At 41.0% G+C, this 26316-nt stretch overlaps 1 protein-coding gene across 1 annotated transcript in view; it reads left to right on the top strand.

The window, feature by feature from the left end:
- FAM107B (family with sequence similarity 107 member B) overlaps nt 1–26316 on the top strand; it is a 240552-nt gene that overhangs the window by 8490 nt on the left and 205746 nt on the right. The window lies entirely within an intron of this gene.

Raw genomic sequence — 26316 nt, 5'->3', positions numbered from 1 at the left:
GCTCAATTCAACCAGTCAAAGCAAGACTTCCTTGGCCAGTGCAGAACTCATGCTACCAATAACTAAATAGCTGCTTATTCAGCTCTCCTTGTCTAGGCTCCATGCCCACCCTTCTTTTCTTGGCACAGTCTTTGTTAAGACCTGGGATAGTTTAATTAATTGGGTTTCAGCTTCCTTGGTTAGAATCAGATTCCAGTCATGTTCTGTTGGAGCTACATCAAGGCCACGCTAATTTGAATTTGGTGTTGGAGAGACTCCTGGATATCTATTAACAGAAAAGCTCCTGGAGCTATTCACCTCTACAGGCAAGTGATCTCATTCAACAAATTTATTTTTATTTTTAATGTCTTAAAGTTATCTTGAAGTTGATCCTTGAGAGTACCATCTGCAGAGGCTAGTACTACTTAGAAGCAAATTTTAAACCTGTGTGTGAACATCTATCATCCCTCATCCCACTGTTAACTCCATATCCCCCTTCTATAAGCATTATTGGTAGCAACTCTGCTACACTGCATTTCCATTTTCTGGTACAAACCAGTTTTCCTGTATTTCTTTATAAGGAAATCTTCCCTTCCTTTTCTTATGGGCCAAAATAGAAGAGAACACAATTTTAGACTACGTATAAAAACAAATATCCTATTAAGGAAGTTCTCTGCTAGGCAGATGATTTTATATAAAAATTTTTTAATAGAAAAAACTTATAAATCCATGCAAATATTACTTTTCTAGTTCCTTTTCATGCCCCCTACCTCCCAACAAGGGGGGATATAAGCTGCTGGGGACTCCATCCCATTCATTTTAGGGTCTGACAATTTCTTACACTAGGTTTCTACTTTCAAAAGACGTTAAACACAGTGCCATGACAGTGCATGATATACCCAGTGTACTTAGGAATTTTCCAATCCAGATATTCAGTTTCATCCCAACTGGAAAAGAGATAGCTTCCTGGCTTCTCTTAGAATGAAAGAAAATAAATTATCCTCATAACACCATGAAAATTTACATTGCACAGCTTTGACTACTGGAGACTGTCCATAAAAGACTACAGAGAATGGTAAAAATGCAAAATTTTCGGAAAATTTAGAGCTGAGGGGCATATATATTCCAAGCTATGAAATAAAAATTGAGTGTATAATTTCATCAAATTTTAAAGCATAATTTTCAAGTGAGGTTACTCTGGCATTTACAATTCAAATAAGAATGATAAATACTAAGTAGGTGTACATACGTTGGAGGGAGAGAAGTACAAAAGGAAGAGGTCAGCTCACTTTTGAGCAGCGTCTATTTCTAGCTCATCAGAGAGAATCTGGCAATCTGCCCATGACCTACTTGATCTTTTGCCCTCATTTTCACAGGTGGTTAACAAAAGAGCAAGGTTTACTTTGTTCATAGTCACTGGCCTGGAGTGTCACACCAAAGAGCTACCAAAAAGATGCCAATTCATTGATTAGACCCATTTTCCCTCAATACTTGGATCTGTAGTGTTAGAATTTCCATTCTCTTGATTATATAACATGCAATTGTACCTCAGTTAAAAAAATTCCACTATTCTACTCACTGGGTATGCTGGAAATGAACATTTCTTCTGCTCCAGGACCCACAGGGGCTAGTTGAAAGAATGTGCTATATTAATCATGGTAAATTAGAGGTGGTTTTTTTCCCCCAGCCAAGGACACATGTTAACCTGATCTGAACTGCCTTTAGTTTTACATTCACAGTTCCTCCTTTCCAAAGAAAATAGAGCTCACTAAGTTAACACTCCTGATGTGAGGTTGACACACGTGGTTTTGTAATTCTGTACGAGGGGAGGTGAGAGTTTGGAAATTTGGGAATTTAGAGGAAGGGGGAGAGTCTCTACAAGGGGCATAGGACTGCCATGGGAAGTGTTTATGATTTTGTTGTGGCAAGATGGTTTGTGGGTATCCCCCGTTTAGTTAAAGAGAAAATGACAACTCAGGCAACTGTTAGAAACTAAATACACTGGCATAATTTGGTTGTCCACAGAAAAAGAGAAACTTCCCCTCAAATAGACCACCCCCATAAGGAGAATCAGTTTCTGTAACTTAAAGCACCAAATCTCAAAAAGATGTGTCGTACATTACTTATTACTAAGGGTAATTAATGTACTGCAATTTGGAAATCATAAACTGCCTTTAATACTTTTTTATATAAAACAATGCATACTCTTATAAAAATTCAAATGTGATATATATACACTTGTCATTAGAGCTAATTCAAAGTTATCTCTGTTTTTAAGAGTCGCCCATGTATGTTCAAAAAAATCTTTGCCAAAGGCACCAAGAATACACAATGGGTAGAATGCACTCAAACTTCAGCACGTGATACAGAGAGATCATTCATGAAAGGAATAGCCAATCAATGTGCCAGATTTCATTGTTGTCTTATTTTAAGAAATTGCCACAGGCACCCCACCCGGATCAGTCAGCAGCCATTAACATCGAGGCAAGACCCTCTATCAGCAAAAAGATTATGATGTGATGAAAGCTCAGATGACGGTTAGCATTTTTTAGCAATAAAGTATTTTTTAATTAAAGTGTGGAATTGTTTTTTTAGACATAATGTTATTGCACACTGTAAATAGACTACAGTACAGTGTAAGCTTAACTTTTATATGCACTAGGAAACAAAAAAATTCATTTGACTCATTTTTTGTGCTATTTGCTCTATTGCAGTAGTCTGGAACTAAACCTACATATCTTTAAGGTATGGCTGTGCATAAAACTAAAAAGCTTCTGCATAGCAAAGGAAATAGTCAATAAGATTAAAAGGCAATCTATAGATTGGGAGAAAATATTGGCAAACCATATATCTGGTAAGGGGCTAATATCCAAAATATATAAGGCACTCATACAACTCAATAGCAAAAAACCAAATGACCCAATTAAAAGATGGGCAAAGGCCCTGTATAGACATTTTACCAAAGAAGATGTAAAAATGGCCAATGGGTATATGAAAAGATGCTCAGTACTACTAATCATCATGGAAATACAAATCAAAGCCACAATGACATATCACTTCACATCTGTTAGGATGGCAGTTATCAAAAAGCCAGAAGGAGAAGAGAAAAGGTAATGTTTATCACTTACACACTGTTGATGGGAATGTCAACTGGTAGAGGCATTAAGGGAAACAGTATGGCAATTCCTCAGAAAATTAAAACTAGAACTACCATATAATCCGTCAATCTTTTCTTCTAGGTACATATCCAAAGGAAATAAAATCACTTTGTTGAAGAGATATTTGCACTATGTTCACTGCAGCATTATTCATAGTACACAAGACATAGAAACAATTTGAGTGTCTGTCAATGGGTGAATGGATAAAGAAAATACAACCACACACACACACACACACACACACACACGTATATAACAGAGTAGAATTCTGTCATTTGTGACAACCTGGATAAACCTGGAGGACATATGTTAAGTGAAATAAGCCAGACACAGAAAGACAAATACTTTATAATTTCACTTATATGTGGAAGCTAAAAAAGTTGTCCTCATACTAACAGAGTGCTTGTTGCCAAGGGCTGGGGATGGTGGGAAAAGTATAACTTTCAGTTATAAAGTGGGTAAGTTCTGGAGACCTAGGGGGAGATAAGGGGAGGTGTTGAGCTGGGCAGTTGCTGGCCAGGAAGTGCTGATGGTGAATAGAGGGCGTGAGAAAATTGTGCAGTAGAAGCCCCATAAAGGGTACGTGGGAGGCTATTTAAGGAAGAACTTGAGGGGGAGCATCCATGCACATACCCTGAACTAGTAAGAGTCCTCTTATCTGGGAATTGTTTGCCTTTTTGACTCATCTGGGTGTTTCAGGAGAAACACACCTGAAGCAGCGATGGACAAAAAAGACTAAATGATTAGACCCTGGTATGGAGTGAAGCCATGGCTCTCTCAGAAGGCTCTCATTCTCAGGCCCTTTCCTAGGATTCCAGGAGGTCTGTCTGCAGGAAAGATTGTTCTTATGACTGAACTTCTACCAGGACTCCTCTGACCTGGATGTATAATACTTGAGTCTCTGTAGGGAGAAGTAACTTGGTGTAGTGGAGTTACGAGTTATTCTGAGTTCTTTTGACCATCAAAATTGTCCAGTAAACATTGGTATCCTCCAACTATTAGAGGCAGGTAGGGGCTATGCCTACCCATTCACAACCTGCTCTGTGATGATATGTTGCAATAAAGAAAGCTTCACATGAATTCTGCCACAGGTACAGATGTTTTTTGCCAAGCAGGCCCCAAAAGAGGCATATTCCTTAATCCTGTGAGCTGGAAGAAGTTCCCCAGCTTCTGTTCTTTTACACAGTGGCCCCTTGCACAATTAAAATGATGTGTAGGAACACAACAATATTCTAATGGCAAAACCAACAAATCCTCTATTCAGAGGGGGTGAAGGTGCCCTCTGCTAATCAGAGTCCAGGACCAAATGGAGTTCAAGATCCAGGATTTTACTATAAGGGAGTTGGATTTCTGAACTTGCCACATTCTTTTTTTTTTTTTTTTTTAATTTTTTTTTCAACGTTTATTTATTTTTGGGACAGAGAGAGACAGAGCATGAACGGGGGAGGGGCAGAGAGAGAGGGAGACACAGAATTGGAAACAGGCTCCAGGCTCTGAGCCATCAGCCCAGAGCCCGACGCGGGGCTCGAACTCACGGACCGCGAGATCGTGACCTGGCTGAAGTCGGACGCTTAACCGACTGTGCCACCCAGGCGCCCTGAACTTGCCACATTCTTATACTTCATTTTGCAAAGGCAAAAAGGCTGATCAGTTACATACCTTGAATACCATTCATTTCACAAGTGAAAAATGATTTCCAAAATCGTATCCTAATTGGTGGATCCTCTTGTTCAGACATAGCTAACCTCATTTGTAGTGCTTGGTGTAGCTTAGTCTGAATACAGACCCCTGATTAGAGTCCTTCACATACTGACAACCTCTGAGCATCAACTCCGAGACTCTGTTTGCTCTCAAGAAATAACAAGGAAAAATGTGCCCAAATTTGGCCTTTGGACATTTTGGGGTGTGAATGCTTAGTGCTGCTGTCACCATCTTGTGAGAGGAGAGAACAAACCTATGAATAAAAGCAAGTAATCTAGAGATGGCAGGGCAGGAAGGCAAGAAAGCATCTGGGTTGTTGAGGATGCCATGGAGCTACTTCAAGTGCAACTAATTATCCTTATGGGATAGATATTCAAAGTGTTTATGCGGAGGTTATGTTTTTTAAATTTATTATTTATTTTGAGAGAGAGAGTGAGCGAGCAAGAGCACAAGCAGGGGAGGGGCATAGAGAGAGTGAGAAAGAGGATCCCAAGCAGGGTCCAACTGTCAGCACAGAGCCCGACCTGAGGCTCGATCTAATGAATGTGAGATCATGACCCAAGTGGAAATCAAGAGTCGGAGGCTTAACCAAATGAGACACCCAGGCTCCCCTATGCTGAGGTTATTTTAAAACAATGACTGTTTTGACAAGGACGGTCAGACCCCCCTGTCCCTGGGAAATCTCCAGGTGGACCGACAGCCATTTCAAATTCAATGTGTGCAGAAATGAACTATCTTTCCCCCTAAACCTCCTCTACATAATCGCTTAGGATGCTTTTAGCTGCAAGAGACAGAAAACCCTACTTAAATTTAGACAATATGGAAATGTATTCTTTCACTTAAAAACAAGCTCTGAGGTAGGGTGACTTTAGTGTTGACTGATTCAGCAGCTCAGTTCAATGAAGCCATCGACCACCTAGATTCTTCTATCTCTCTACTCAGCCATCTGTAACATGGGCTTCACCCTACAAGTGGTTCCATTTGTGGTTATGACTACCAGTAGCAGCCGGGCCATGTGCTTTCTCCCTCCCGCCCCACCACACACTTTGGACATGTCCTGCTCATTCTGCTCCTATTCTGTCCCCCATTTCTGACACCATCCTCAACACCAGTTCCCAGTTGGTGCCCTATCCTGTCCTCTACTGGCACTTGGTGCCTACCTCACTTATGTGAGCACTTATTAAACTGCCCCATGTTTATGGGTCTGACTCTCATTGTGAAGAGCTTGAAGGGAAGGGGCTATATCTTTTTTTTTCTTTATATCTATAATGGGTGGCATCTAAAACTGTACTTGGCACACAGAAGGCACTTAACAAATGTTTATTAAATAAAGGGTGAATCAATAAAATAAAAATTAGGGGAGAGGCTTATGAGCCTTCATATATTTTTACCATGGGTATTTTATTTTGTATTGCCAATATATTTGTGGTCTATCTATTATTTTAGAAATTGATGGAAATAATTTAAGACTACACTAGGGAGAAGGGTTCAAGATATTTCCCCTTGGGGCACCTGGGTGGCTCAGTCGGTTAAGCATCCGACTTCGGCTCAGGTCACGATCTCACGGTCGTGAGTTCGAGCCCCGCGTCGGGCTCTGTGCTGACTGCTCAGAGCCTGGAGCCTGTTTCAGATTCTGTGTCTCCCTCTCTCTCTGACCCTCCCCCGTTCATGCTCTGTCTCTCTCTGTCTCAAAAATAAATAAATGTTAAAAAAAAAAAAGATATTTCCCTTTGAAGAACGAGCTGTTTATTACTCAGGTTTGAGATAAGAGACCCAGAAAAATTTATTCTGAAGTGAACTTGGCCAGAGGAAGTTTCCTTTCAACTGTCCTTGTAGTCCATTTTTTGAACCTCTCAGTGAATCTCTCACGTGGCAAAGCATTAACCATTTCATGCTTTTGTTTTCCTATTTGCAAAATGAGGATGAGAGCTTTTATGATTCTAGTACTAGATTAGAAAGAATGACTATTTATATAGAACTTCAAGCATTACAGGAAAAAATATAGGATATTAATAATATAAATAATGATGCCATTAAAATGGGAGGAAAACAAAGGGATGCATTTACCTCCTACTCTGTGTGACTTTATTTTTTAAATGTTTTATTTATTTATTTTTTCAACGTTTATTTATTTTTGGGACAGACAGAGACAGAGCATGAATGGGGAAGGGGCAGAGAGAGAGGGAGACACAGAATCGGAAACAGGCTCCAGGCTCTGAGCCATCAGCCCAGAGCCCGACGCGGGGCTCGAACTCACGGACCGCGAGATTGTGACCTGGCTGAAGTCGGACGCCCAACCGACTGCGCCACCCAGGCGCCCCTCTGTGTGACTTTAATAGCATGTGGAGAAGCGTATGGATAATACTGTTCACATTAATAAGACACCAAGCTGTACTGAAGACACTGCTAAGAATGGCTTAATTTTTTCCCCTAGTTCTGGCTTTACAATGCTTTTGGCTAAGAAAAAAAAATATTTTTTTTTCTGTTGAATTGCAGAGAACCCAATATCTAAAAGACCTTTTTAGTTAATCTGGTTTAAGTATCAAGCACATGATTTCCTACTTAACGGGTCACTTTCTAAATCCAAGATAAAAGCTCATGATTTACATGTTATTGTTAAGCTAGAGAGTGTTAAAGAAGAAAAAAAGTAATTCGATTTAATGGGGAAAAATAATTTCAAATAAAATGTTCAGCAGGTTATTTCTTTTGTGCTTTCAGTAATCAGTGTGACATCTAAGTCTGAAGCCTTCAAGTCTTCATTCAGTCCTCAGTTCAGCAGCCCTTAATGGGTGCTGGACATGTGCTGGGTTCAGGGCTGGGCATGCCATGAAGACCCAAGCATTAGGCTTGCCTTTGAGTTGCTTGCCATTAGGACAGGACTCAGGCAAATTGACAGCTGCGTTATGAGGTGATAAATGCCAAAATGCCATTAATAGTTATTTCTATGGCTTACTGTTAAAATAATTTATACAATTATACAGAGATTTTTCTTTCCCATCCAATGAAATTTTCATAAACCTTAATTTGATCATATATCAGCTTCTCATACTCACAGTCTCATATTTTTCCCATTTTGTTCTCTCCTAATGTCCTGTTTCCACACTCTCCTTTATCATTCCTTTCTCTTTTTCTCTTGACTCATAATTATGTTTCAGCATTTCTGCTGTTACAGAGAATCTCTATCTCCAAGGTCATTCATTCATTCATTCATTCACCTTTGTTGTGTCAGGGACTCTGTCAGTTCTGGGGGGAAAGCCCTTCTTTTAAGGGCTTGCTGTCCAGCTGATAGAGCAGAGGTGCCACAATAGAAATCTGGAGCACTAAGAAGGAAGTCAGTGAATCAATGCTACAAGAGCAGGGTCTCAAAACTGAGAAGGTGTTCACTAGGTGAAAAAGACAGAGGCATTTTCAGCAGCAGGTGACCAAGAACCTGACTCTGATTGGTTTAAATGGAAGGAGATGTCTTATCTCACAGAACTAGAAGTCCAGAGGTCAGCTGCCTTCATAGTTGCTGAAAGAAGCGAAGGGACAGAATTGTGAAAAGACATGTGCTCTGTACAGTGTATCAGGGTACTCAGCACAGACAGGCTCTCAAGCAGACCCCCTCTTGCAGTCTCAGCCCATTTAGCACCCTGAGGTATATAAACCTATCTCAAAACATATGGCTAGATTTTTTTCAATGAAATTTTATTAAGAAATTAAGGGAGGGGTGCTTGGGTGGCTCAGTCGGTTAAGCGTCCGACTTTGGCTCAGGTCATGATCTCACGGTTCGAGCTCAGAGCCTGGAGCCTGCATTGGGTTCTTTGTCTCCCTCTCTCTCTCTGGTCCTACCCCACTTGCAGTCTGTCTGTCTGTCTCTCTCTCTCTCTCAAAAATAAACAAACATTAAAAAAAAAAGAAGTTAAGGGAAATGAAACAAATACAGACAGTGTTGAATGTTTGGAGAGCTTAGATTTTCTTTTTTAATCCATTTGCTGGCACTATTTGTATGTTTTTCTTCAACTAACCTGAGAATGCATGTCAGTAGCTCCAGCAGCCCAGCACAGACTTTTAACTTTAGATGAAAGTTTTTGCATTGCTCACTTCTTCAGCAACCAGCCGGCTAGCATGTCCTGCAGATGGGGACCCCATGCCCAGCACCCAGGGCAAGCTGTCCATCACTCCACTCCTCTCCCTTGCAGACATTCTTAGAGAGGCACCACCACTAGCCTATCTCCCAAATGCCTGATCAGCTTCAGGCCTTTGAAACAAGCTATTCTTGTCCCAGGCTAGTTTTAAAATCTATATTTGCTTAAGATAATCACTAGCTGGTTGTTCTGGTGAATTCTTCACTTTAGAAAGAGTTTCTGTACATTTCACGTTTTTGTGTGGTACCATCTCTCTTGCTTCACCATCTGAATTCTATTTCCTCCAAAGGCCAAAGGTGAAATCCTTCTTCTTGAGTTCCAGAGGCTCCTTGTCGAACGACGTACTAGGTTATTTATTCCTGAGGGATCTTCCAGTGTGGCTCATTTTCAGGACACAGATGGTTGACAAGTCCCAAACTAAGGTTGACCAGCTCTCCCAAGCATAGCATTAGCATTGTCACCATTGTATTTTTTTTTTAATTTTTTAAAATGGTTTTTTTCAATATATGAAATTTATTGTCAAATTGGTTTCCATACAACACCCAGTGCTCATCCCAAAAGGTGCCCTCCTCAATACCCATCACCCACCCTCCCTTCCCTCCCACCCCCCATCAACCCTCAGTTTGTTCTAAGTTTTTAAGAGTCTCTTATGCTTGGGCTGTCTCTCCCACTCTAACCTCTTTTTTTTTCTTTTTTTTCCTTCCCCTCCCCCATGGACTTCTGTTAAGTTTCTCAGGATCCACATAAGAGTGAAACCATATGGTATCTGTCTTTCTCTGTATGGCTTATTTCACTTAGCATCACACTCTCCAGTTCCGTCCACGTTGCTACAAAGGGCCATGTTTCATTCTTTCTCATTGCCACGTAGTACTCCATTGTGTATATAAACCACAATTTCTTTATCCATTCATCAGTTGATGGACATTTAGGCTCTTTCCATAATTTGGCTATTGTTGAGAGTGCTGCTATAAACATTGGGGTACAAGTGCCCCTATGCATCAGTACTCCTGTATCCCTTGGGTAAATTCCTAGCAGTGCTATTGCTGGGTCATAGGGTAGGTCTATTTTTAATTTTTTGAGGAACCTCCACACTGTTTTCCAGAGTGGCTGCACCAATTTGCATTCCCACCAACAGTGCAAGAGGGTTCCTGTTTCTCCACATCCTCTCCAGCATCTATAGTCTCCTGATTTGTTCATTTTGGCCACTCTGACTGGCGTGAGGTGATATCTGAGTGTGGTTTTGATTTGTATTTCCCTGATGAGGAAGGACGTTGAGCATCTTTTCAGTCACCATTGTATTTTCCAACTGCTCTACACAGACAGTTCCCAAACCAGACATAATTCCCATCCATTCATTCCTTTTTCCAGCAAATAGTTAAGAACATAAAATGTGATCAGGCACTGGCCTAGGAGTTGGAAATCTATCCAGTTGTAAAGAAACACCCTTGTGGAGCTTCTAGTCTACTGAGGAAGGCAGGCAATAAATAAGATAAATTAGCAACTTAAGGAAAGGATATAAAATGTTGAAGTAAGTGGGTGAAGAGATTTTGAGGAGAGTGGCCATAAATTCTCTCTCTCTTACTTTGGGTTGATGGCTGTCTTATTCCCTTTGGGCAGCTATAACAAAATGGCACAGACTGGGTGACTTACAAACAACAGAAGTTTATTTCTCACAGTTCTGGAAGCTGCAAGTCCATGATCAGGGTGCCAGCATGGTTTGGTGAGGGCCTGCTTCCCACCCACAGACCTCTTGCTGTGTCTTCACAAGGGGCAAGAGAGCTCTCTGGAGTCTTCTTTATAAGGGCATTACTACCATTCATAAAGGTTTCACTCTCATGGCCTAATCACCTTTCAAAGGCCCCACCTCCAAATACTGCTACATGGGGGGTTAGGTCTCAACATGTGCATTTTAGGGGTTGGGGGGCACACAAACATTATACCCATTTTACGGCTGCTGCCATTCTTACTGTTCATGCTCTTGTTTAACTGATAGTTTGATCCCATTCTCTGTCCCAGCTGTTTTCAACCCTACTTGCATCCAGAATAACTTGGGAAATTTTAAAAAGTTACTAATACTAATGCTATACTCTGAGAAACCTGAATTTAATTGATCAGAGCTGGGAATATTGCATCGGTAGTTAAAAAGCTCTCTCCAGCAATTCTAATGTGCAGCTGCTCTACCTGATAGAGACCAAAGAATTTGTGAAAGCCAGAATCTAAGAACTGGCTGATAGCATTTCTGTGAAATAAGCAATGAACACAAAAACAAAAACAAAAACAACCAATCAACATCCTGCAACAAGATGTTCTTCTTTATGTTCTTGCACCCTCAATGTTCTAAGATCCTTAAAGTAGACAATGCTCATTACCAGGTGTGAAGGAGTCTTGGTAGTTTCTCTGTAAAGTGAATGGCAGAACAAAGTAAGAAGGGGAAAGGAAGTTTCTGTGATGTGTTAAGTGCTTTAAAATGACTATTACACACTCAGTAAGTCATGCCTTGTCAAATCATCTTTGAAATGTAAAACAAAAATTGCCTTATCTGCACTTTATGTAGATGTATTTTTCACTCCTACTCTGCAAATAGAATCAATGGCATCCTTCAAATATTAAGCTCAACAGCACAGTTATATATTAGGCAACAGACTGGAAATCTTTCAAAACTTACCTTCAAGTTCCACAACTTGCCTCTAAGAAAGGAACCAAAAATTAACAACTCAGGAAACAACAGATGTTGGTGAGGATGTAGAGAAAGGGGAACACTTTTGCACTGCTGGTGAATGCAAACTGGTGCAGCCACTCTGGAGAATAGTATGGAGGTTCCTCAAAAAATAAAAAATAGAGCTACCTTACAACTCAACAATTGCACTACTAGGTATTTATCCAAAGGACACAAAAATGCTGATTTGAAGGGGCACATGCATCCTGATGTATAGCAGTGCTATCAACAATAGCCAAATTATGCAAAGAGCCTAAAAAGAGTAAAGAGCACTTCGACTGATGAATGGATAAAGAAGATGTGGTACACACACACACACACACACACACACACACACACACACTGGAATATTACTTGGTGTTCAAAAAGAATGAAATCTTGCCATTTGCAGCAACGTGTAGGGAGCTAGAATGTATCATGCTAAGTTAAATCAGTCAGAGAAAGAAAAATACCATATGATTTCACTCATATGTGGAATTTAAGAAACAAAACAGATGAACATAGGGGAAGGGAAGGAAAAATAAGATAAAAACAGAGAGGAAGGCAAACCATAAGAGACACTTAAATACAGAGAACAAACTGAGGGTTGCTGGAGGGGAGGTGGGGGGGAGGGGCTAAATGGGTGATGGGCATTAAGGAGGGCACTTGTTGGGATGAGCACTGGGTGTCATATGGAAGTGATGAATCATTGGGTTCTACTTCTGAAACCATTATCACACTCTATGTTAACTAACTTGGATTTAAATAAAATTTTAAAAAAAGAAAAAAGGAGCCAGAGATGACAGAGCAGAAAAACAGAAAGAATCTGGGGCCCCAGGTATTATTGAACTATCCTTATGACAGCTATGCCTTTGGAGCTCATATATTCCATTTTCCATCCCAAGGATTCTCTCTCAATTTATTGATATTCATCAGGGCAATTTTGGATTTGCCCTATCTTGCTTATTGAATAGTATATAAGTCAGGGTTCTCCAGAGAAACAAACCAACAGGGCGTGTGTGTGTGCGTGTGTGTGTGTGCACGCACGCGTGTGTGCATGTGTGTTGTATTTATATACTTATATCTATTTCGGTATCTATCCATTTATGTATCTATGTATTTTATCAATCTATGTATCTCTCATATATCCATCAATCATCTATGTATCTGCTTTCTGTCTATCATCTATCTATCGACTTTCTGTCTATCATTTATCTATTTACTTTCTGTATATCTATCATCTATCTATCTGTTTGTTTATCTATGTAGACAGATTTTAAGGCATTGGCTCAGAAAGCTGTGGGGACCTACAAATTTGAATCCACAGGCCAGGCCAGCAGGCTAACTCAGGCAGGACTTGCTGCAGGCTTGAGGCAGAATGCCTTTTTCTTTGGGAAATCTCAGTGTTTGCTCTTAAGGCTTTTAAATGATTGGATGAGGCCTACTCACCCTACCAAAGGTAATATTCTTTACTTAAATCAGAGATTGTAGATGTTAAGGGAATCTACAAAATACCTATGCAGAAACACCTGGATTAGTGTTTGATTAAATGTGTGGGGGCCATATCCTAACCAAGCTGACACATAAGATACCACAAAAAGTTTGATAAAGAGAAAAACATCAGATTTTGAAGTCTGAAGACCTGGTCTCTAGTCCAAATTCACCCATCAACTTGCTCAATCGGTCTTGAACACATCTCACAAACTTTCAGAGCCTGATTTTGCTCTTCTGGAAATTTGAGGGTAGGACATAGACGGGAGTTTCTAAGGCAGTGATGTCCCATTTGTCTCTAAAACTCTCAGAGCCTTTCAAGCTTATTCAGTATCCTGAAAGTTTCCCCCACTGTCATCTTAAAAGTACACCTGCTCTTGGGCTACAGATTTTGTGCTAGTTACTACTAGGAATTTGTAGTGGGTGAAAAGCTGTTCTCCAGGGAGGAATGGATGGAAAAGGAATTGATGGAATGCTTCCTGGAGAAAGCAGGAATTGATTGGATGGATGTCCATTGAGGATGATGCTGTAGCAGTGTGACTACAGAACTTCTGTTTTGGGAATCTCCGAGTTCTTTTTTTTCCATTGTTGGTAACTTTACTCTCCTAGAGTCAACAGTGGGCCCTTTACCTAGTTTCACCTGTTCTTGCTCAAAAATGATTTCTCTAGGACCACTGAATCATTTTAAGCTTAATTTAGACCATGGTTAGAAAGACCTTGGAAGTGTCAAGTCGCCAAACCTATATATATTTGCTGACTTGGTTCAAATGGTCAGTTCCTAAGTTTCTGTTCCTCTAAAATATGCTTTCCCCTCACAGGGAAAATGTGGGCAGATTAATTAAACTGTCATAAAACAGCTCTTAACTCAAGCCCTGGCCCTGGCAAGCAAAGATTACCTCAGGCCTGTTTACTCACTACCTTGTGTCCTTAAATTTAATTCAACCTTTGGTGTTGAGAAATATTTTTCATTTTTTTTTCCAGATCTGCATTTCATCTTTGACTGAATAACTTTAAAAGGAAAGAAGTTCATAATTTTCAGTATATAGTGGATTTCTTCCTAAAATTACCCACATGGTTGCCAACACACAGATATGCTGTTATCTGGGATGGTGCATTTGTGTCTTAGTGGAAGAAACCCCCAACTCAAATGATTAAAGAAAAGTACAGCTTTTATCACTGAGCAGTCTGGAGTCAGGGCAGGCTTTGCAATGGCTGATATGGTAGCTCAAAGTGCATGAAGGATCAGCTCTTTGCATGTCGCCTCTCTGCTTTTCACAATGTCATTTGGTTTTAAAGGCTGGCTCCCCATAGTCACCACATGGCTGCCCGGGCTTCAGGCTTTCCCATCCTCATTTAGCTGGAGGAGAAAGGCTGGGAACAGGAGTATTTCTTTTCCACCATAAAACAAGTCTTGGGAGTTTTATTACCCCGATGTCCAAGGAAGGAGATCGAACTACTCTGCTTGGCTTGACAAACTAAGTCCTACTTCTGGGCTGGATATGAGGCCATCCTACTCAACAGCATGTTGCTGCTCATTAGCAGAGGGGCACAATGAATTCAAGGGAGGCTCAATGTCTCAGACACATATTTTTCAGAAATTATTTGGATTCACTTTTCCTTTAAAAAATATGAAAAAAATTTTTAGTTGAATTCAAGGTAATTTTTTTTTTAGTCTTTACATACCTTAAATTTTATATGGGGGAGGAAGATGTTGAACATTTGGAAAGTGGCTCACAAAATACATTCTTTGGTTATCAAAATGGAAAAGTTGAAGAGTATATGTGAAGTAAAAAACTGGAATAAACTGAAAAGTCAGTCATTTAAATATTTATCCTCACCCCTTCATTCCATTCCTTTCCTCTCATTTCTTCCATCCATCCACACACAGGAAATTTAACATGAGTGTGGGGAAAACTTAAAACAGCATTTTATTTTACCATTAAGTATTGGATAATTACGGTGGCTCTCTACGGTAAATGTAAAAGTTCCTTCTATATGCTGTGAATCTTGGCCAAGCATCAAGTCTGAGGAAGACCTGCCCACAGTTAAGGTGTGGGCATCTGGAGGGAGAACTTACTTTGTAATGGAATCCCATGTTTCCAGTATAATAGGAATTTAAACTCCTATTCCTAACTTGTAGTTTCTGCCACCATCCTCATTAGGGGCTTGATTTGTTAGGAAAGGGGTAATTATAAAAACTCTACATGCGTGTCTCAGTGGGCGCGTGTGTTTGTGTGTGTCTGTGTGTGCGCACACATGAATGGACATCTATTACCACTCTTTTCATTGCTACTTTTTTGATAATGTCATAAGTAGCTTTTGAACTAGAAACTAAAGAGTCAGCTTTGTAATTTGGGAGCACTTGTATTTTATTAAAATTATACTTGGGCTGATAAAAATTGCTTGTTCTTAAAATTTTCTTTTATATAATATTCTGTTTTAATGGCTAAGTTTGCATTGGCCTTATCCATCCTATCTTAGAATCGTCAACAGATACTGTCACACACAAGGTGGTCTCCAAACACATGATGAGATTATAAAATGCGGCACAAGTCTAGTTCCATTGGAATTGGATGTTTATCTCCTATGTCATACTCATATTATCAACAACCACAGTTTACTAGAAGCTATATGTCTTTGCATCTGGACTTGTCCCTTGAGAGGAAGTAAAACTCTTTGTCTAGACTTTTTGCAGGTAGAATGGAAGAGGGAAACATTGGAGTGTAAAGCTGGGTCTATTCCAGGCACTCTGTTCCTTTCAGGGACATGGGCCAGGGTGGTTCAGAGGGCCACCTTTGAAGAGATGAGTGAGGAGCAAAAGGAAAGAAACTCTGACGTCATGGAGATTTCATGGGCAATAAGTTCAGTCCCTTTTTCCAGGCATCACTTTCCAGGCTGCAGCAAAAACAGGAAGGAAGGATGCCCTCTCAGACCAGAGTGAATGGGCCTGTGTCTGCAGGAGTCAACTGCATTAGCAGATGGGATATCGGGAAACCTGTAGCCTGGGAATGACATCAACCTGAAATGGAAAAATCCACTGTGGCCCTGTAAATATTAAAATAGGGAGACTGGTGGGTATTTAAAAAAACATTTGGAGCTCAGAGCAAGAGATGTTGTGGATTAACTCTCTCTTCTAATTCCTTTCATTATTTTTGTAAGCTCTTTCTCTTCCCAGCCACTGGGAAAAGCTTTCTGGTCTTATTCACAAGTCTTTACCTTCTTTGGAGGTGGAGGTAGGGGCACAGGGCAGGTAGACTTCAGTCTAGGTATGTTATAATCTTCTCTTAAGAACCTGGCATTTCTTAAAAAAATTTTTTTTTCAATGTTTATTTGAGAGACAGAGACAGAGCATGAGCAGGGGAGGGGCAGAGAGAGAGACAGACACAGAATCTGAAGCAGGCTCCAGGTTCTGACTCCAACACAGAGCCCAACGCGGGGCTCAAACCCACAAACCGTGAGATCATGACCTGAGCCAAAGTCAGATGCTTCACCAACTGAGCCACCCAGGTGCCCCAAGAACCTGGCGTTTCTTTGCCCACTTGTCCCTGCAGCTCTCAGAGCCACAGACCAGGGCAGAGGGACACCCAGGGACAACTCTGGGGGTATCTGGGATGGTCTAGGGAAATACCAATGTTCTAGGACTTTCCACAGTTTTTCAAAGGGTTAGCATATCAGGTCACTCCACTCGACTTGCTTCCCTTAAGAATGCTGATGCACAGGGGCACTTGTACCCCAATGTTTATAGCAAATTATGGAAAGAGCCTAAATGTCCATCAACTGATGAATGGATAAAGAAGTTGTGGTTTATATATACAATGGAATACTACTTGGCAATGAGAAAGAATGAAATATGGCCTTTGGTAGGAACGTAGATGGAACTGTAGAGTGTTATGCTAAGTGAAATAAGTCATACAGAGAAAGGCAGATACCATATGTTTTCACTCTTATGTGGATCCTGAGAAACTTAACAGACCATGGGGGAGGGGAAGGGGAAAAAAGTTAGAGTGGGAGGGAGGCAAACCATGAGAGACTCTTAAAAACTGAGAATAAACTGAAGACTGATGGGGGGGGTGGGAGGGAGGGGAAAGTGGGTGATGGGCATTGAGGAGGGCACCTGTTGGTATGAGCACTGGGTGTTGTATGGAAACCTATTTGACAATAAATTTCATATTAAAAAAAAAAAAAGAACACTGCTCTATGTTTAATATCCCAGCCTTGTTCAGACTTCCTTTTCCCTGGTGGTTTCCCAGCCTTGATTGGTAAGCTCAAAAAGAGATGCAGAAGACAAGCTATCATAGCACGCTCTGCTCCTTGCAGGACAAGGGCCATGTATCAGAAATTATAGAAAAAGTGAATAGTTTCCCTAAATGTCCTCTAGTTTTAACAGCAAGGAGAGTTTCCTTAAAAATCCACATTTATGGGTTTGCTTTGGAACATTCTCCTGGGAAGACTTGGGGGTGGGGGAGTCTTTGTGTTTAGATTTAACCTTCCCCCAGAGATCATAATAAGGAAGGAAGGGAGCAGATGTGCACATCCCATCTGCCCAGCTGAGGTCAGTCATCTTCCTCCTTCTCATTACCTAGCGGATGTCCAACGGCACGGAGCTGGTCCCTTAACAGATGTGCTGACACAGAAATAATGCCTTAGGCAGATCTGCTCCTAATATTTGCAGGACTTGAGCAAGAGTTAAAAAGAGCCTGAGACCAAGTTCCCTCTTTGTGCCACCCCTGATTCTGTCTTGTACCTTGAGGGGCCACTAGCATATGCGTTTGTACTCCTCAGCCTGCAGGTCCTACTGCTGTCCCATCCTGCCCCAAAGCAGGTCCTACTACTCTCCCATCCTGCCTCTTCCTGACTAGAAGTGCACACACCTGTCCTGTGGTCCTTCAGTAGTATAGGCCTGTGGAAGAAGGCTCCACCTAGGATGGCCTATTCAGGAATTCTTGGGTCCCAAGAACCTGCATCATGATCTAGAAGGGGAGAGGTGCTGAATGGGTATATCTCCTGGCCTAGGACTCCTTGAGTGGAATTCTCCAGAGCAAAGTGTTGCAGGCAGAGGACCTGATGCCTGGGTCTAAGGGCTAGATTCAGGGTCCTATGAATTCAATGATTCCTCCCATAACACATTCAGTTTCATGATATCTGTGGGATAGTATCAGCAAAAGTCATAAGCTGTGTTTGTACTTTTCATAGACTTGAATGTTGTCACCTGTGATAGCTTTACAGTGCTTGCAAAGTGCTTTTTCAGGGAATTCTATTTTTTGTAATGTCTTTCCATTATGACACAGTTTCCATGGTTTCCTCTGTTGGTTCACAAGCTTGGGAGTTCCCCAAGTGAAATCCAATGGGGACACTGGTCCCCATACATGGAGGGCGAGGAGAGACCAAAGAAAGAGGCAGACCATTCCAGATTGGTAGTTGGCCATTTTAATAAGCAAAGGAACTTAAATATGTGGTTTGTCTTGACAGCTGCAAGAAGAATAGATCTCCCCACCCAGGAGCCAGACTCTTCAGAGTTTATATAAAGGCCTTAGTGGAGTTCAGCCACGTATACATTCTAGATGGTACCAAAACACATTACTCTGTCAAGTAATGCATCCTTGAAGTGGCTCCTGTTGCAGCAACAGTGGGCAGAATGTACATTCCAAGGGAAGGGATAGGGTGAGGAGCCTCCAATTACCCAGGTCCAGCTCTTGGGTCAACTGGTGGTCATTCCTCTTGATGATCTCCTCCAGCATCTCAGACGTCCTATATCCCAAGATGTGGCTCAGGCCACAGTCAGTAGTTGTCTGGGGAAGATGTATTTAGAAGACATTTGTGAATGAAACCCATTCACTTCCGTAAGAAAGGTCTTGGAGATGCTACCAATGGATTTTCAGACTGGTCTTGTCTCCAAATTATTCTCCTGGCCCCAGGGTTTTTTCCTAGGTAGTACTCCTTATTTGAGCTGTTGACTCTCATCTTTCCGAGTTCTCAAGTGCCTGGGCTCTTCAAGATGATCACTAAGATACCTCCTCCATGATTGGCTTCCATGATGGGATTAGACCTTTCTTTTTTCAGGTTGTCTTCTTCCCTATCTTAGATTTCATTCCCTCAAGGTCTACTATTGTGGATGTGTCAGTGGCTGTTAATGATTCCTCCCGTAACACATTTGCATTGTTATAAGTAGCTTTGGAGCTATGCATTGTCTCAAAGACATTATTGCTGCTGATTTTAGGCATTGCAGTGTAACAGTAGAGTGTGTATTATTGGAGAGGGTGGGCTCTTGATGTCTCTGATACCTGTGATGGCAGAGCCCCATGTTGATAAATGCTCCAGATAGAGTAATACTGGTATATTGCAACTACTGTCTTTCTAACTCATTTCACATCTCTGTATAGACGTCACTAAGACTAAGATGTGAACTTGGTTATACATCAGCTCTAATAAGGCCCCTGCATTATTCATTTGGCCAGGGAGTAAGGGTGCTGGTACTAGGGAAAATTATTATATGATGAAATATGTTTTTTACTTAGCAGATGAACTCACAGTGTAGTTTTGATCTACCTAGTGGATTTTAACCAGGAAGAAGGAATGAGGTACTAGTATTGAAGGCACTAGTGTATGAAGCCAGGTTGACTGAATAGGGAAGGGGGGGTGTCAGGGGAATGTCAAAACATGAGGATCTTACTGAGGTGTGCTGAGCAAACAATGTATTAGGTCATGTGAGCACGGAAATACTTCACTTACCAGCCACCCCTTGGAGTGTCACTCAGTTCCAAGTCCTCAGACAAACTGGCTTCCAAAGGGCTGGCAGATCACATGGTCTGTCTGGGCTTTTGTTTCTTAATGGCATTGTTCCCTGGCTTACAAACATAGCCACTCTACTTCAGCGATTCATCCTTCCCAGAAAGGCTGCCTGGAACCAAATTCCATCTGTCTTGTAGCCGTTTAATAGGTCTCATCTGGTGCTAAACTCTAGGCATGCCACGGAACATGCAGGCTTTGACTACAACAAGCATTCAGATTTTTTTCTTTTTTTAAAGAAAAGTTATTCTAGATCCCAAAGGTATAATCAAATCTATTCTTAACCTTGCTTTGAGGAAGGACAGGGGTAAAATCCAGGCCAGCTGCCACTTAAGCAAGCAGGTTATGCAGTCCCACTGGGTACTGCTAGACTTTGATGCCCCTGGAATTTTACTTGGGCCTTCTTTTGTGCTGCATCTTGGTTAAATGTTGTACCTTTGAAAGCTTTAGGTACCAGTCAGTGTTTGTAGTTGCAAGCAACAGAAAAAAACTCTGGTTGATTTAAACAAAACTGACCAAGGGATAGCTACACAGCCCGGAACAACATCCCAAGCAGTGCTGGAAAACTTGTCCTGGGAAGATAGCTCTACTGCACTGCTAGGGTAGATGCCACTCCTGATTCTGCCAGTTCCGGGCTCTCCATGTGGCTACTCCCACAGCTGCTGTCGTGGCCTTGAAATGCAAATTACGCCTAATGGCCACTGTTTCCAGTTCCATCTATCTGAAGCTGCTAGTTTCCCACTCAAAGTCTTGGGGGAGAAGGTGTCCATCTGGATTGCAGGAAGTCAGACCAGAGCCTTTGCCACAGCTACAAGACTTGGAGAGTGAGCTACTGATATCTTCAGCATCAAGAGTGTGAGGTAGGCTCTGACTCCCACTGAGAATCAGAGAAATTCTCTAGACATGGGAGGAAGGTTCAGATACTGGGTGGCCAAAAACAGTAACAGATGTCCACTACCCTTTGTCAGATCTTGCCTTGACCTCCCTGTACTTATCCTAGCTTGAAGACATTAATTCATTCAACATACATTTATTAAGCACTTGTTAAGAGGAAGACATGGTGACTGCTTTTGGCATGGGGGTGGATATGCAGGGAAAAGAGAATAATGTTCTTCTCAAATAGCCCTCAATCTGGTTGGGAAGGTAGACAAAACAGAAAAAAAAAAGGAAGGAACGATAGGTGTTTTGACATAAGTAAGCACTGAGGTACTTAATCAGAGAAGCTGACACATAAATGAAATCTTGAAGAATAAGTGGAAATTGCCAGAGCAAAGGTGGGTGAGGGTGTTTCAGAAAGAAACACTTCACTATAGCTGCATATGGCTGCATGGAGGAATCTAGTGGGGAATAGGAGTAGAGTGACAGGTAGAGACAGATCATGAAGGCTTTGCACGCCTTACTGACGAGACTGGATTTTATACTGAAGATCATAGAGAATTACTAGGGAATTTTAAGGAAAACCATTTTAGGAACATCACTTCATCATGGGAAATTAATTGTTCAGCTAAGGAGATCACTTGGGAAGTTCCTATAGAAACCTAGGGAATAAATAATGATAGGTTCAAGAATGATATGATTAAGGAGATGTTTTGGAGACAGAATTGACAGGACTTGGAAACTGATTAAATATGGCATTTACATGAGGAGGAGAAATTATAGATGACTTGTAGCTTAAGGGTTGCACAATTATGGAGAAAGTGATGTTATAGATTTGGGAGGGAGACGATGTGTTTGAATTTGGACATGTTGAATTTGAAGGGCCTCTGAGGCACTAGAGTAGAGACAGCTGGGAGGCAGAGAAGCATGTAGAACTGAATTTTAGAAGGGTAGGTTAAGCCAGAGATAGAGTTTAGAAACCATTATTATCTTGGTCATTGTTGAAGTCATGGAGTGGCTGGATCACTTAGGGAGAAACAGAACAGAGGGAGGAAGGAGGTCTGTGGATACTGCATGGGCTTAAACTATCACCATTTTAAGAGCCAGTGAAGAATGTGAAAAGGGTCAAACTAACAGAGACAGAAAGAAAACCAGAAGAGTACGAAAGCCAGGAGAAGAGATACTTTTTAAAGGGAGGGAGTAGAAAGGTCAAGAGATGGAGAGCTAAAAAGTAACACTTGATTTTGGTAGAAAGACATCATTGGTGACCTTTAAGAGACTTGTTTCAATTAGAGTGGTGGCTGCAAGGACTATAATGAGTCTAGGAGATAAGGAGGGTTGAACAGTGGAGATGAGAAACGCAGAATATTTTTCAGGAAGTTTGATTAGAAAAGAGAAAAAAAGAGAGAGAGAAGGAGAACAGGAGCTAAGGAGTCATATAGGATCCAGGGAGGAATTGCTAAAGTTTGGCCATACAACCAATCCAGCATTTTATTACCTGGCCAGATACTGAGCTCTCAATGCATACAACATACTATCACTCTTCACTTACTCTCCCATGATTCAGCCAAGGGAGAAACAACTCATCCAGCACTTAACAAATATTTAGTGAGCACCTACCATATATATATACATATATATATATATATATATATACATATATACATATATATATACATATATATATGTATATGATATCTATATATATATAGATATATATGTATATGATATATATATAATATACATATATATCTATATGATATATGATATATATATAGATATCTATGTATATTATATCTATATATCTATATATATATAGATATAGATATAGATATCTATATATATATTATATATATATAGCTTTGTTTTTTTTGAGGATCCAAGTGGGCTCTGTGCTGACAGCAGTGAGCCTGATGTGGGACTCAAACTCACAAACCGTGAGATCATGACCTGAGCCAAAGTTGGACACTCAACTGACTGAGCCACCCAGGTGCCCTGAACCTACCATATTCCAGGCACTGCTTTAGGTTCACCAATGAACAAAACAGGCAGTAATTGCTATTTTCATTAAGCTAAGGTTGTCCCAAGGGGAGTATAATAAGTAAGTAAATTATACAGTATGTTAGTGATAAAATGCTAAGGAATAAAAGAAAAAGTAGGCAAGGTAATGTAACTGGGAGTCCCTATTGGGCAACATGCATTTGACATGTTAAATGGTCTGGTCAGAGTAGGCTTCATTGAGAAGTGACATTCACGCAAAACCTTGAAGGTGAGTCAAGTTCAGGAAAACTTAACTGTCACTGGACAGGTAGCAGAAGTCAAAGAACGGATGGAAGGTCATGGTGCCAGTGCTTCTACTGACTCAAAGAAGACCACCATTGAGAAAGGTGTTCATTTTCATTCCTGAATTTCAGTAGCAATGTGTCTTTATTCAACTAATTTGTCTTGGGCAGTGATTTTCATGTCTTTTAAATTTTTTTCCAAGGAAAATTAGGGAAACCTTCTTTTCAAAGGAAATTTTATTTGAAATCCCAATACATAAAACAGACAAAAACAGAGCCACTCTTGGGACCCAAAGCTCCCTTTGTTACGCAATCAAGCTCCCTGGGGAACCATGTCACAACCTTAAAATGCCTCAACCTTAAAATGTGAAGAACTTCTATTCAGGTCAAGCTTCCCCTTGTTGATTAAGCTATATCTTCACTTGGAGACATCCTGCCTACATTACTCAATCTGTATGGTGTGTGTGTCTTTATATTTTGGACTCAGTTCTTTTTGGGAAGGAAAGAATGAGGGGTTGATGGGCTATTTGACCTATCTCTCTAAAGATGACCATCAGTTTATTAAACCCATTAACGAGAAAGAAGAGAGGATCAGTTTGGCTGCCTACAGAGAGAGAGCTCTTAATTACAACCAAGATCAATAACACACTTTATTAGCATCACCTGATGTCAAAATTCACATTGAGCCTGGTCCTGAGATCCAGCTTCTTTTCACTGTCCAAGCTTCTTTGAAGAGAGAGTTAAGATATTGTTCACAGATGATTATAGAACATTAAGTCACACAAAATTTATTCAGAAAGTTGGGGAGTTAAGTGTGGAAAGAAGACAAGAGGAAGAATAATATCAACATGTCACATGTGACATCAGAAAAGAACTAACAGTGCTGGAATCTGGGTTTAAAGGAAATAGCGGGTTTTCAGGAATTCTATTTAAAGGGGACTCTTATGGAATCTGTGTTTGGTGGGCCAGAGGGTGCCCTCTGATTTTTCTGGAGATACAGAGATTCACATCTTTCTCCACCCAGTTTGCTTTCCCTAATAGACTTTTTTGTAGGCTAGTGTGGCGATCAAACTGGATGCTCTCTGCCTGGCCTAAAACATAGAGCTCTTCTCCTCCCTTGTTCCTCCCTCCCCCTGAGGGTGGGGCAGACAATCCCAACTTGCAGGCTCACTGGCCTTCCACTTCCAGATCAGGGCCTGGCTGGAGGCATCACTACTCTGTCACTCTAAGCTGCCCTCACTTCTTGGTATCTGGTTTTTGCCCTGCTCCCTGGGCCTGTCTTGGCAATCTCTTCAATACTTCAGCTCCCACCTTGCTCTTTCCATTCTCCATTATCTAGTCCAGAGTCCCACCCCTGACTTGCCACCCTAATTCCGGCTGGCATATTGTCTAATCACCAAAGCCATGGGGAGCCCCACCATAGTGCTGCCTTATTGTTGGGAAATCCTCACATCCCATGCTAACTGCTGTTGTGGCTCCATCAAGTCTTGTCATAGTCTTCTCATGTCACTTCCTGGCCACTAAGCTAGGCTTTATCTCAAATCCCTATCAGAACTTTTTAAAATCGCAAGTGACAGAATACTAACCTAAGCTTGCTTAAACTAAAAAGGAGATTATTGACTTGCAGCTTATTCTTTACAGAAATTTTAAGTTTTCAAAAAAATTGAGCAGAAATTACAGAATCTCCATATAACCTCTCTTACACTATTTGTCCCCTGCACACAGCTTTCTCTAATATTAACATCTCACATTAGTGTGGTACATTGGTAAAAACTGATGAACCAATATGGATACACTATTAACAACGAAGTCCATAGTTTATCTCAGGGTTCACTTTTTGGGTTGTACATTCTATGGGTTTTGACAAATGTATAATGGCACATATCCACCAATATAGTGTTATACAGAATATTTTCACTGCCCTAAAAATGCCGTGTTCCACCTATTCATACTTTCCTTTCTCTCTCCACTTGAACCCCTCTATAATTTTGCCTTTTCCAAAATGTCATATAGTTGGAATCATACAGTATGCAGCCCTTAGCCCTTCACTCTGACTGCTTTAACAACATGCACTTAAGTTTCCTGCATGACTTTTTGTGACTCCAAAGCTCATTTACTTTATTTCTGAAAAATAGTCCATTGTATGGATGTACCACAGTTCATTTACCCATTTACCTACTACAGAAAATCTTGTTTCCAATTTGAGGCAATTATGAACAAATCTGTCATAGATACTCAGGTTCATAGATGTTCAGGTTTTTGTGTGAATATGTTTTTAACTCATTTGGGTAAATGAGCAAAATTGCTAGATTGTACAGTGAGACGATATTCAGGTCTTTAAGAAGTGACCAAGCTCCCCTCTCCAAGGTGGCTGTACCATTTGGCGTTCTCAGCAATGAATGAGTTCTTGTCACTCCACATCCTTGCCAGCATTTGGTGGTGTCAGTGTTGTGGATTTTAGCCAGTTAGCTGAATTGTCTTAGGGGTCAGACTAACTTTAGGCACAGCTCGATGTCAAACAATGTCATCAAGACTCTGTCTCTTTTCATTTCTCAGCTTTTGTTTCCCTTGGGTGAGTTCCATTCCCTTGCAGGGATTTACCTCATGGTGTCTGTCACTAGCTTTGCATTACATGCCTAAAATTCTGAGTCCAGCATAAGAACGATACCTCTTTCCTAGTCGTTCCAGAAGAAGTCCTAGAATTTGAATCATGTATCCCTGAAACAATCCTTGTGGCCAGAGGAATGCAATATTCCTCTTTTATTCATTCATATTGAGCACCTACTATGTGCCAGGCACTGTTCTAGGCACTGATGATGCTTGGTCAGGCCCAAGTCACATGTTTCAGGGGTAAAAGCTATCTTCTATCCAAACCATATGAACTGAGAGCTGAGGAGGTCAGGTTCCCCAAAGTGCTGCTGCCAGAAGACAGCTGGTTGAATCAAGAATGCCAGGCAGCCAAAACTGCTAAGCATGCCATATGCTGTGGGTGGTTGTAATTCTTTGTCCTGGATCACTCCACTTCCTCCAAATCTAGTAGTTATCTGGCTCTTTTCTGGTCAGATCTTCAGGTGAGACACCGTGGGAGATCGACACTTTTGCCATTGAAAGGTGGAAGCTGTTTCCCCTCCCTTTGAATCTGGACTACTCTGTGATTACTCTGATTCACAAAACAGTAACATTATTCTACTTCAAGGCAGGGCCTTTGAGAATACTAGCAG

The sequence above is a fragment of the Leopardus geoffroyi genome, chromosome B4, assembly GCF_018350155.1.
Source record: "Leopardus geoffroyi isolate Oge1 chromosome B4, O.geoffroyi_Oge1_pat1.0, whole genome shotgun sequence".
Classification (NCBI taxonomy): Eukaryota; Metazoa; Chordata; class Mammalia; order Carnivora; family Felidae; genus Leopardus; species Leopardus geoffroyi.
This window is presented reverse-complemented; position numbering and strand designations above follow the sequence as displayed.